The sequence below is a fragment of the Protopterus annectens genome, chromosome 1.part2 (assembly GCF_019279795.1).
Source record: "Protopterus annectens isolate FY-2018-M chromosome 1.part2, PAN1.0, whole genome shotgun sequence".
NCBI classification, from domain to species: Eukaryota; Metazoa; Chordata; order Ceratodontiformes; family Protopteridae; genus Protopterus; species Protopterus annectens.
This window is the reverse complement of record NC_056727.1, coordinates 854,564,530-854,578,059: the sequence shown is the minus strand read 5'-3', so window position 1 is coordinate 854,578,059 and position 13,530 is coordinate 854,564,530. Positions and strand designations below refer to the sequence as shown.

Below are 13,530 nucleotides of genomic sequence, written 5' to 3'. Positions count from 1 at the left end.
AATATTAAATTACTAGTATAGTATTCCACAGTACCCCATGGCAGTTATATAGGTCCACTTGATGTGCAGCTGTTCTTTGCAGTTGTATACCTGCAGGTGTTACTGCTTGGCCCATAGTGTCCTATGCAGATAGCTTGAGAGGTATGTATGTGCTACAGCAGCTATAGGGCACATTTGCACATAAAAAAGTTGATATCATTACTGTTGCTAACTATATAGCCCATGATGGTAGTAATGGACTGTATTTCTCTCTCTTCCAACTCCTTATTTTCGCATATGTATTTTTGCTGTATATTGGTTATGGTTTACTATTAACATATGTTATTCCAAAAACTGTATTTTGCGCATGTGTTTTATAAATGTTGTGTGTTACTATGGTTGCATATTAACATATCTTGTTGAATTACCTATTCTGTTGGCATTATGCCATAATGGTTACTGGCATGCTGTTCATATACTGACTGTTCTTTTATTTATTATTGTGTTTCACATAATATGCATTTAACTATAATGGGGTTATGTACAATGTTCTGGCATGCTATTACTAACAATGTTTTTTGTTCATAACCTATGTTTATTGCTCTACCTCCATACCCACAGCACATTTGGGTAGGCTGGTTCCTGGTGATCTGCCCACCCTACCTCACCTGGCAGTGGCAATGGGTATCAGTTCATCTTTTCCCTAGCCAGTGGCATCCCCTCCACTGTTTCTGCACCACCTTAGGGTGGGACTGCCTCAGAGGACGGGTCCAAAACCCCTGGGAGTGGGGATGGAGGGGGGGTTATCAACCAGGATCAACTACCAGCTGTGGTACACAGGATTGTCCATAGGAGTAATGAACAATGCTTGTGCTGGATTGAGAGCAGACTCGACAACCTGGTCAGACCTGAGGGGCCAGTGCCCAGTCTCCAGCACAGCCACCTTAAGGGCAGTGAATGAGCAGTGTTGACTGACCAAGGGTAGGGATCTCAGTCATGTTGCTGGAAGAGCATGCAGCTCTGATTCCACAACACCCTTCCCATGCAAGTTGTTTACCCCTCTTATGTGTCATGCACTGCCCCTGTATGCTGTCTTGTCTGTCTGGAAATGCAGCCTTTCCTTCCCAGCTTACCTCCCCACATGTACCTATATTCCCTCCACAACATTCCACTCTTTCCTTAAAAAAAGGGCACCTGTCCTACAGAAAAAATATCGCCCCATACATAGCTCTCCATTTCACACACTTGTCCAGTGGACAGAACAAATTATTACATTAATGAACACATTTAAGTTGCCATCAGCCCTCTCTCTGGGGTGTGAGGCTCAAAATTCTAAATTCTGTAAAACTTGCTCAGCTGTTGGAATGCTATGGTCCTTTCCAACACCAGTCTTGCACAATCTTACCTGCCTTTCAATATGTTTGTTCCCCTGCTTGCCTCCATTTCACCACTTTCCTATCACCCCCTTTTTCTTTCTCTAAATTTAGCACATGTTTAAGTATAGCTTTGCAATATGTCACAGCATGCAAATCCACTTAACACTGCTTAAAAGTGCCTTAATCATCTTATATGTTTCTCACAGTATTAGTTACATCTGCAAAATAATCATCTCTGCCAAGTCTCAAACCCAGGCCCCTGTCTACTACATCACAGTGCATTATCCCACTAAGCCACTCAGCTATGGAATAAAATAGGTGTTACCAACAACATATACTGACTGCCACCAACACACTGCAAATACATATAATGGGAAAAATGGGAGTGTACTTGCGACTTTGATGCAGACACTACAACGACCCACAGCCAAATAAATAAAAGTGGATGTACATGAGGCCTGGGATAGCAGGTATATCTGTCAGCTGTACAGACTGTTGCAGAATGTCCACAGTTCTGTCCCCTACATTTGGTATGGTTTCAGAAAAAACATATCTGTCTGGTACAATACTGGCAAGTCATTAAAGACTGTGGTTAGAAAATCATGACAGGCATTTGAGTGTCACACTTCATACCATTCACACAACACAAGCTAATGCAAATTCTGTATCACAGACTGTATGCATGCACACATATCTTGCAAATACACCTAATACAGCACTGACTCAGTAGCTCAGTCAGTTAAATACCTTCCATGTCGTACATTTTGCCAAGCACACAGTCCTGGGTTTGAATCCAGTGTGTTGCACTTCAATTACATGTCTTGTGAATACAGCAAATAATGAGTGAGTCATGCAATTTTAACCAAAACAGGTTGCTGCTACTGAATTAGCTGGTACCCATGTTTGCAAGTCAAAGGTCTGTAGGTAGGGACACACTGCACATATTCGTATTGCCTACCTTTATGTCTCCTAATATTCTCTGATTGGTTCTGTTACATAACAGATGTATCTTAAGCACATGCCTCAACTGGACTGTTATGGGTACCCTCACACTGCCTCTGCTATAACGACAGAGCTGACTCTGCTCCTTCAGCGATGCATACAGCTTGCTGTCCTCTAAAGTGTACACACTCCCCCTCTATGCAGCTGTATGTTAAGCTACCTGCTACAGACCTTTCATACCTCACAACCCCTTAGAACAAGGGCTCCAAACAACTCCCATACATAAATGGGTGGGGTGCAAAGGTCGAGCAATAGGGACATGTTCCCCTGTTTGTACAAACATAGTGAACTAGCAGGTACTGCAGCATCATGCATATTCTGACAGGTATGACATGCGACACTCACATGTCTATTCCCACTTACTGACATCAACTCACAATGTTTATCACTGAACTGCCAGATAATCACAATGTCATTTGAAAATAGCCAAACATAGCATGCAAAACTGTGGCTGGCCGCTCCTCATAAATCTTAACAGTGAACAGTATTTGTACCTACCCTCTTATGATACTGCAGTCTCCACACCTCACTAATGTCCATCTCAAAGACTAAGAAAGAGGCAAAGGCCTACATGAAGGCCTTAAATATTGCACTGTTGTGCCATGTCATTGGCTAATGAAAGTGCAACCCAGCTATTTTGGATGCAACTAGCAAGTATGAGCAACAGATTGGTACACAAGCAATTACCTGCTAATGAGCATGATTTACAAAAAGGCAAGGGAGTGCCTACGGGAAACAGGTCTGTAAGTTGCTTTACCAAGACAGAGTTCAATTTAGCATGCTTTTTTCTTGAGGATTTGTTCACAAAAGGATTACGTCACTCTACCAGGTATGTTATACAAGTCCCATATAATGGGATGCAGATGGGAAGATGCAGGTATGAGGAACAGGGAGTACAACAGTAGGCCTGTAGTACATCTTTGGGAATGCCATGTTGTCCAACAGCTACAGGCATACCTCTCAACTGTGCCTGTTGTGAATGAAATCACAGATGTAGCATTCTCACTCCTTCCTACAATGATCAGCTCTTGTATGAAAGCTAAATGATTGTCAGTTAGGTATATCGACAGTGGACACAGCTGTCATATTGCATGATGTACTGTCAGTCAGCTCCTCTTTGTCTATGAATGTGACACAGGAATAGTTCTGCCATTGTAAAGGTGTCCCTGACTGTCCCTGATGTGCTACGGCTAGGTCCCTGTTTTGTCGACATTTGTATTTCATCACTTGAGATCTATGGCTAACATACTTGGCAACCCCCTACAGCAGGAATTCAGGTCATAACCATTGTTAGTGGGGGGGGGACAGGCCCAACCTCAGTGACAGAGTGTACATATTAGTCATACAAAGTAAGAGTATGAATAGAGTAACAGATATTACTGTAGCATACATTTTTCCTGAGGGTTCCTGTGTGTGACAGTCAGATTCTCTACATTCTGACAACAACCATCACTTACTACCCAACTGTTTGCCAGACATTCACATGTTTGTGCCAACAGGACCACATATATCAGGCACACCTACACATTCCACAAACATCTATGTACTGGACAGGTATGATGCCTACAAGGAAGATAAACTACAGCAGGTTTGCATTACTATCTGCCATTATTGCACAATGGTGTTGCTGGACTGTCCCATATACTTGTAATAACACACACCTATTTGTGTAACAGTGGCTGTATAATATAGTAGTGGGACTTTGCCCATAGGGGACACACCACAGTAGACATGGGTGTGGAGACATACATTAGACTTGGTCACGGCACACAAGGACAAAAACAGTATTGCTACTATGATGGTGATAGCAACATACATAATGTGTTGATAGACTGTGGGGTATGATGAGAGAGGTAGCATTGGATAGTTCAGGCCATTATGGTTGTGCAGGGTCTGTACATAGTGGATATCTATGTATCTGGTCCTGTGATGTCTTTCCCTTTTGATCTCTTTCAGGACAGATGTATCAAAGGAGACACCCACAATTTTCAGATGCTGAAAACAGTGTTATCCTGGATAGCCTCAGACTGCATCATAACATTCTGCTGTGCAGGAGTCGCCAGCATCATGCACAACATGCATCACCATGGGCTGATGTTGTCACAGCAGTCAACCAAATAGGGCCACAGGGCAGAACCTATGAGCAGCTCTGACACCGGGCAACAGATATGGTCAATGCTGCACAGCAAACGGCTGCTGCTCTGGCCAGGGACCATGCTGCCACCAGTGAAGGGCCTGTAGCAGAATGACCACTCTCGGTCACAGAAGAATTCCTGGCAAACCTGGGATTAGCCATAGCTCCCAACTATCCATCACCCCATACATCGTAGAGGTGGGTTGCACAGCATCCATATCAGAGGAGCATCCAGGTAGGCTTCCCTTGTTGTTCATCACTGTAATACTGTATCAGTCATTGTGGCAGCCTCTGCATGCCAGTATATGGGTGTCAGGTCTATCTGCTTTGGGGGGGGGGTTGGTTTTAATGCAGAGTTGTGCACACATACTCAGAATGTCAGCAATGTAGGCAGTATCACATTAGCTACTGTACATGTTGATATGCACACATATTACCCTGTAACAATGCCACATTTGGTATTGCTGACAATACCCTCAAATTTCCACAGGTACGTCAGGTGTGGCTAATGTCCAAGGTCTTGTACCTGGTAAGTGTAATTCTGTTGTCTTATGCATTATATATATATTTCCTAACAATGTTAAGGGCTGCCATTTTGACCTAGGCACAACTGTTATGCTTATCCAGAGTACAATACTTGTATATTCCATCTCAGAGGGGTTAACTGAAGTGCACTAAATGGGTAATCACAATTATGTATTTGCAAGAACAGTAACACATTTGCACTTATTGTTGAGAAGGTCTATGCAGTCTGCTATACAGGAGGCAATCACTCACAGATGCCTGTTCACACACAATATGGAGAGGGTACATACCTGAGGCAGTGATACTATAACTGGCATAGTATGCTCTAGATGGGTGCACTGTGTTTTAAGTGTAGATCTATCAGATACACTGACATATTGCTTATCTCACAGGTGTATAGTAGTAGCAACATTAACCGGACATAGCTGCAGTGCTTGTTGTAAGGGTTGTTATAGCCTGTTTGTGTGTTGTGCATGGCATCAGAAATAAGATGTTGTATGTGTTCTGCATTTGTGGCTCCTCAGCTGTATGTGTGTGTGTGGATTACCATGCATAATAGTGCAGGTAGTAATGTATTTATTTTGTCTTCCTCCATGTCTCATCAGACTCTGATGACGTTGGTGGCCATACTAAGGTACAGGTGGGGTTTTTGGGGGCTGAATCTGTCTCATGTGTTGACATACCACTTCCTCCCCCATTGTTCCTGTACACAGTCAGTATGCCCACACTTACCCAGTACCCTGAGGTCACAGATATCAGACAGCCAGAGTGTGGCAACATCGAACAGGAGAGTGTGGCAACTATGGCATCAGTAAGTGTAGACACTGGCCATAGCCAAAGAGCTGGTGAGTTCACACACAGACAGATTGATAGGGCTGCTCAAAGGAAGACTGCTGTCCAACCACCACCTGTCAAAGGTGTAAAATCATGGGTCATTCAACACATGTTTCGGATTATGGATGCAGCACAGTCTGACATCCATGACTCCCTCCACCACATTGGTAAGGCCATGGATCATTTCATTGATGTAGTGGACAGATGGTGGGGTGAGATATTGTCAGTCCTTGACCACATGTCTGTGCTGGAACATCTGGTTAGAATCGGGCATTGGACATTTGGAAGTAGGTTAGCAACACCATTTGCTGAGAGTCCACATGGCTGTGCACACTCATGCTCCTCCAGCACTAAAGAAGGGAGTGCGCTGTCCACACCATGACATGGCAGGCCATGGGCACGTGGTGCTGGGCAGTTCCATGGGGGACAGGAGCCCAGCAGACACCAGTCACCATCAGCTACTAGCACCACATCTGACCCTGGGCATAGTGGTGCCAGTGCCAATCCTAGCAGAGCCTGTTCTCATGTTCATGGCTGGAGACAGTGAACTATCCACTCTGCCATGTATGGTCCACAGCTGTCCAACATACACATGTGTAGGGCTAGCACTAGGCTTGACTATGTACATGCACACACTCAAACATCACCGTCACATTCAGGTCACCAACAGACACACATCACCTCTCATGTCCAAGCTATCCAGCACCCCTTCCTAACTCACACACATGCTGTCAACTGTTTGGCACAGCCTAAGCCTCTGGCATCCTAACACCACACCGTGTGCAGAGGATGATACCTGTGCCACATCCCTGGCATCCACACCATCGATGCAGGGACATGCAAATATGTGTCTGATGCACAGGGTGACTATATTACATTGCATGTAGTTTTGCAGTGTGGTAGTGTTGTGCCATGACAGGTGCTGTATGCTGGCATGTGTCATGAGTACACATCAAACTTTGTGTACCTTTGTTGCATGATGTTAGTTTGGCAGTAGTGCTGCAGAATGACAGGTGTCTCACAGAACTGTGTATGTTTCTGTTCCAGAGGTCTGAGTGGCTAAGCTATGGAACGTTGATGGCAATACAGCGTCACAGGATGGCATGGCAGCACAGTAAACATATGATATCAGCAAGGTACAGCTGTATACATGTGTGGTTACCTAGGAGAATATCTGTAGAACAGTGTGTCAGGGACAATGAGAGCAATCAGCATGATCATGCATGCATACCCTGTGACAAGGCGTGCTACCCTTGATATGTGTTACCTGGGTGTTCTGTATATAGAAATGTAGCTGGTGGTGGATAGCATTTACACCTAGGTAGATGTGGGCTATTTAGGGCCTGCACCCACCAACAGGGCAGTAAAATGCACAAAAATTACACACCCATATGGCCTTATGCATACTGCTGCATTGGAATATATTTGTATACTCATACAGAGCTACCTTTATTTAGATTAGAACCCCTACCTATCTATTAGTATTACACTAGAGCACTGCATACTTATTGCATGCTCCATGGAGCTTATCTGTTATGAGATTGTAAGCCAGTGCTGTTAAGGTGGATGACATCAGCAGGCCTTGTAAAGTAGGCCAGTGGGGAGGCTGGCAGGTAGTTACAGTGCCTCAAAATGTATAAGCATTGCACAGAGATAGGTGAGACAGGCACATGCACTCTGCTACAAATACACACAAACAAAGTGGCTGATGTGAGATTAGAATCCCTACCTACCTACTATTACACACTACAGTTTGCAGTATTTATTGCATGCACTACCAGTTACATCTGGTGGACATGTGGCTGCAGCAACAGTACTTGTGGGCTAAGCAAAGTAGCCTTGTATTACACAGCATGTGTGGCCTGCAGTGAACCTGCTTTATGCTGTTAAGGTACCTACTGTCCTAGCAGTGGGGTACATCTTAATACCCATGTTTTGTTTCTACAGTTAATAGTATCGCCATTTCTGGCCAGTTGCAGTTTGTAGGTGGACAACTGGCAAGGGAATAATATGGCCTGTCCAAGTCCTGCATTGCAGCCATTACACATTACACCACCTGCTCACCGAAAGGAAACAAATTTTGAGCAAAAGAGTAATTCCTAGAATGTTAGACCCCTTGTCACTGAAATAAACAAACAACTCAGGAACTTAGTAAAACCCACCAAAGCCAATTTACGGCTAAAATAACCAAACAAGCCAAAGACAATCACAAGACATTTTTTAGTTGTGTTCATAATTGGAAAAACACAATGCAGCAATTAGGTGAGCTGATTGTGAAGGATGTTATCTACACTGATTCTGAAGATATAGTGAATCTACTGGCTGATAAAATTAGCTCTAACTTTACCCCCTCTCTCCCTTCCATCTGTCCCTGAAGATATACCTGAAACTGGCTCAACATCTGCTACTACAAAAGACCAAGTCCTAAATGTGCTATCTAATGCTAAAAAGACTACATTGATGGGTCCTGATAATATTCCCGGATGCATCTTAAATAGCTTGAAGCATGTCTTAGCCACACCCCTACCAACATCGTTTAAACTCAGCATCTGTACTGGTTTTGTACCAAGTGAATGGAGAGGAGCTACAGTCTTTCCCCTGCAAAAGAGAGGATCTTCTACAAACCCAGACAATACAGACCCATAAGTCTGACCAGCCTCATATGCAAAGCCATTGCTAAACTTGTCATGGGACTAATCAACAAGTACATAATGCACCTCCAAAAACTTGATCTGTCTTAGTTTAGATTCATTTAGGGCAGGTCATGTTTACTCATCTCATCTTGGTGTTTTTTTTTGAAAAAGTCACCAGAGCAATGGATGAAGGCAAAATGTTATGCACCAGATACCTTGTAAATAACATACAATAGTGTACAGCTCACATTCTGCAATGTACTGTTCTCTGATATTTAACTGACGTGCTAGTGAAAACTATATATACCGCATTATTTGTTTTGTCTATGCCCTACTGCTTCAAGCTTTCTGAACTATAGATATTATTCTTCCCATTTTAATTTCAAATGTTGCTATACTGCTTGGCAATTTAAAAAAATTGCTAGCATTTTCACTGCAAGGCATCTGATGCATTTAGTGTTATTTTGTTTTAGCATTTCTTGTCCTACATCATTCATCATGAACTGCTAAATCACATATTAATGAATCTAGCTCCAAAGAATGTCATTTTATAAGGAGTTACTAGTACGCGGTGGAAACACAGTAAAATTGTCTCTGCTTTCACAAACAATACAAGAAGCACTAATAAGCTAGTTGATAGGATCTAATATGAGACCAGCTCATTATGTAAATTATCAGTCATGTAGATTTATTCCACTTCACACCACAGCAAGAAGAGCCAAATATTTATCTACTGGTCACTTTTTCTGAGAGAGGCTGTCAAAGTGATGTGATGGACTTTTCCTTCTTTGTGTAACTGCCTGTTACTTTTTATTATCAGTGAATAACTAAAATGTATCAGGGGCTTTGACCATCAGAAATATTGAGTAAAAGCAACAACACATAAAAACCTTTGCAAAGTTTTTAAGTTTTACTATTTCTCCATACACCTAATAACACTTAAGCACCACAACTTTTTTTAGTGTCTTAATAAATATTTCCGATGATTGAAGCTCTTGGTTCTTTTTATTTATTTTCCCAGCTGGTTTCAAGTGAGCTTGGTTACACTATGATGCTAGATTGTATAATTACTTTTCAGTAACAGCATGTGCAGAATGAATTACTGATGAAATGACATAATCCAAAGTGTAGTACCTCACATCGATTTTTCAATGTTTCCACTTAGATTTCAAGCTTAGGGTCTCCACAGAGGCTATGTAAGAGCACATTTGCAGATTGGAATTGGTGATAGACCAAATCATGAAAGAAAAAGTCAAACCTGATTTTCTCAAATTCCTTTAGGGGGCTATTCCTTTAGTGAGCAGGAGGATGTTATTCCTGGTAAATAATCTGAAAGAGGCTAGCACTGATGTTACTATGAAGTTTACCACTTTTCATATACAACATTTTTTTTCTTTTCTCTGCTTCATGCTCAGCTATATTGTTTTAAGAATCTCTTAATTTATAAAATTGTATGTTTAGATAAGATCTCTGTGGAACATAAAAATATACTACAGTTTGAGATGCCTAAGCTTTTCAATCCTTTATTATGCTTTTACAGATTTAATTTGTTGTGCTGAATAATTGGATTACAAATAATGTTAGAACAGAAATAAGCTATAAATATACATATGTCTGAATAATCTTATTTTATATGTGTTTAACAATTTGAACTATCGAGACATGTTGATATACAGTAGTAGTTTGATGTTTTTCAAGCCATGTGCTTTCGAGGGTATGGAAAGTATTTCAATAGTTTACTGATCATGTTAATGATAATATGAAGCATTGTAGATAGTTCATTACTGTTTTTATAATTTTTGTCTTAGTTTTCAAAACACTAAGTTACGCATACATCTTGTTCTGATTCCTTACAAGACCAGTAAAGTCTAACAGTTCAAGTTTTGGTAACCATGCTTACATAAGTTTAATTCTGTTTATTTAATAACTTGTAACATCTACCTAAATTGGCAGATAATTATAGTTTGGCGTCTGCCAAGCTATGCATTTCTGTAGAGATGAAAATTATCTAATCAGTTTAATGAATAAGTTAGTGACAACATGAAGCATTGTAGATTATTTATTTTTTGACAGCACTTGTAATATACATGATGTGAATTTTTTCATGGATAGGACATTTTCATTTATAATAACTGAATAAATTTTATGTGGTGCATTAAAATTCAGAAATATATAAGAAGCAAGTTTTTATCCATTGACTTTATGCAATATGTTCGATAGGCAAATAGTTCTACACATTGTATATAAGCTTTTGAATATAAAGACATACCCTGAGAACATTTGATTTAATGAAACTTGCACTAATAGGGCACACCTTTAAGAAGAACTGCAGAGAGCTACAAAGTAATTGTGATGTAATGGTCTTGTTAAGATGAATTTTCATTTGTATTGGTCAAAGGAAATTTGAAACTTATAAAAGACTGCATTTGTTTTTATTTATTTGGTCTGAAGGAGCAAATGGTATACTTGCGAAAGTGCTAACCAGTTATTAAAGAAGTGTAACCTGACTGTGTCTCGGTCAATGTCTTTTTGATTTTACATTATTTGGTTTGCCGTTTGGTGTTCAGACAATAAGCCATTAATCCTAGTTGCTGGTGCGCTCTTTTCTTTTTGGATACTGTATGAGATATGTATGGTGGAAATTGAGGTAACATTGGTTGGCTGTAATGGAAATGGATTGGTCGATGTGTTTTGAATTGCTGTGATGTGTGGCTTTGTGTGTTAATAAAAGTAATTTAGAGGGGAAAAAAATGAAGGTAGTATCTTTGATCTGGAACCTGACAGCAATCTAGGACAAACTGACCAAATAATCAGTACAGTTCACCACAACTTATAGAGCTAAACAAAATATAATGTGATTAGCAATCAGTATGAATCAACCATATCGATACAGTAACTTTACAGTTTTTTTAAGCCGAGTAGTCCAGCAGTGGAAAATACACTTAAAATACATCACCGAAGTAAGTGCTAGTGCAAACAATAGCACATATTAAGTATTATTAGACGATATAATTCTTGGAAGAATGGAGAACTATCTGTATCAAGTATAATGTCTCTACAGCAGTAGCAAAGTAAAAAAAGGCTACATAGTGAACAAGAGATCAAACTAGTAAAATAAAGATAGGTGGTATCAGTCAGTTGGAGGAGAAAGGGAAAGAAAGGATATAATTCAGAGTAGTGGCTTTGTAAGAGTAAAGTGGCAAAGGAAGAAGGGAGGTGAAAGAGATGACGGAAAGTAACAGAAGCTGAGAATGGACCATTGAGAACATTACTAAACATAGGTGTAGATTAACAATAGGGCATGGGAGTAAAAGAGCCAAGATGTAATGCCACATTAAGGAAGAAACTACTGAGTACATTAACTTGGGTGCATATTTTTATGTGATGCTGGAATAAGAATAGCTGTGCAAAGAAAAGTCACAAAACTGTACAGAGTGTACACTTACAGGCAAAGGTTAAAATGTATCAGTATGCAAAACATGAAAAGAAGGGGAGGAATGGAGTGAACAGTAACCTTTTAATACATATGTGAAATTTAAGTCAAAGTGTCTTATGTCTGCCAGAGAAAGAAGAATCTAGTTTGAATGGGTATTAGAGGACGTCTGACTCATAGATGAAAGGGACAACAGTATCTGTTTATTTGCTGCTGTTTACTGGGAAATTCTGTGTGGGTACAGTGTCCATTTTAGTGGAGGCCTAGGGAAAAAAGCTCCAAGAAACAGCAGATGTAAAAAATAAAGTTTAAACAAACTCTAAAGAAAGATGCACAAAAATCATGAAATTTATTAAAAAGAAACAAACAGTAATTAAAGAATGGGCGACCTGTAGATCAAATGCTGATTGGAGAATGAACATTCTCTAGCAGAGTATTACTTTTGCTGTTTATAAGTGTAAAATAAAAAAGAAAAAAACAATGAAATAAAAAAGCATGTGTGTATGCATGTGAGAATGTATGCATGTACGACAGTGAGAAAGACATCTATGAGCTATTATTTTCCACTCTCTAAGCAGCGCTTTTGCTGTTTAGCCAGTGTGAAAAAATAAACGAAACAGAAAAAAAGTGTGTATGTATGTGTGTTTATACTTCTGTCTGCATGTTCATAAGTTCATAGGTGTGTACTAGGCTAATGGCCCTGGAGCCATTACAAGCCTAGCCCATAGGATTACCCTGGCATCATGCCACCCGACATTATTTCCTAGTTCCTCTGTCAAATAGAGCTACTGGAGTGATCCCCGGGGTGAATTTTCTATTTTCCATCCACTCATCAAGATTTGTCTTGAAGAGGGCCAGTGAGGTGCTCTGTTTGACATGTATGTGAAGGTATGCCATAGCATGGGCAGTCTCTGGGTTATGAACTTGTCCCTCATGCATGTTTTGTTGATTGTGACAATGAGGTTGAGGTCTCTGGACTGTGTGGTGTGGAGAGATTAGGATTTCTTAGATGTAGCATTTCTAACAGACCTGGGTCAGACATGGCTTTGAATGTCAAGCAGAGATCACCTCTAAATAGGTGATATGAGACACAGAACAGTTGTGAGTTTTTTGAGTCTGTCCATATAGGACAACTAGTTAAGGCCTAGAATAATCTTTGTGAGGTACTTTTGTGGTCTTTCCAGCTGTTGCAGGTGTCTAGTGAGGTACATGCCTAATGGGACACTGTACTCAATGACTGGCCTAATGAGGGAAGAGTTGAGGGAGACAATAACCCCTTTCCTCCTGGATGCAAAACCCTTAGCAATGAGATGTGCCACATAGAAGGACTTTCTGACCACAGTGGCAATATGGTGGTCAAAAGAGAGGTTGCTGTCAACCTGTGTTCCCATATCTCTTATAAAGTCTTCTGTGTTCAGTGGACTACCACTGATGTGGTAATTCATGGGAACCGAGTTTTCCCCGATTGGGATGACGACACCTTTTTGTCATTGAGCTTAAGACCATGGTTCTGACACCAGTCGTTGGTCTCAGTGAGGCCTTTCTGCAGGATGTCAACATCACTTGGGGAGTTAATAATAGCTCCCAACTTCCAACTGTCTGTGATCTTTGTCA

The 13,530-nt window shown here is 40.7% G+C and overlaps 1 protein-coding gene across 5 annotated transcripts in view; it reads right to left on the bottom strand.

Annotated features, from left to right (window-relative positions):
• CHRM3 (cholinergic receptor muscarinic 3) overlaps positions 1-13,530 on the bottom strand; it is a 3,548,735-nt gene that overhangs the window by 1,475,903 nt on the left and 2,059,302 nt on the right. The window lies entirely within an intron of this gene.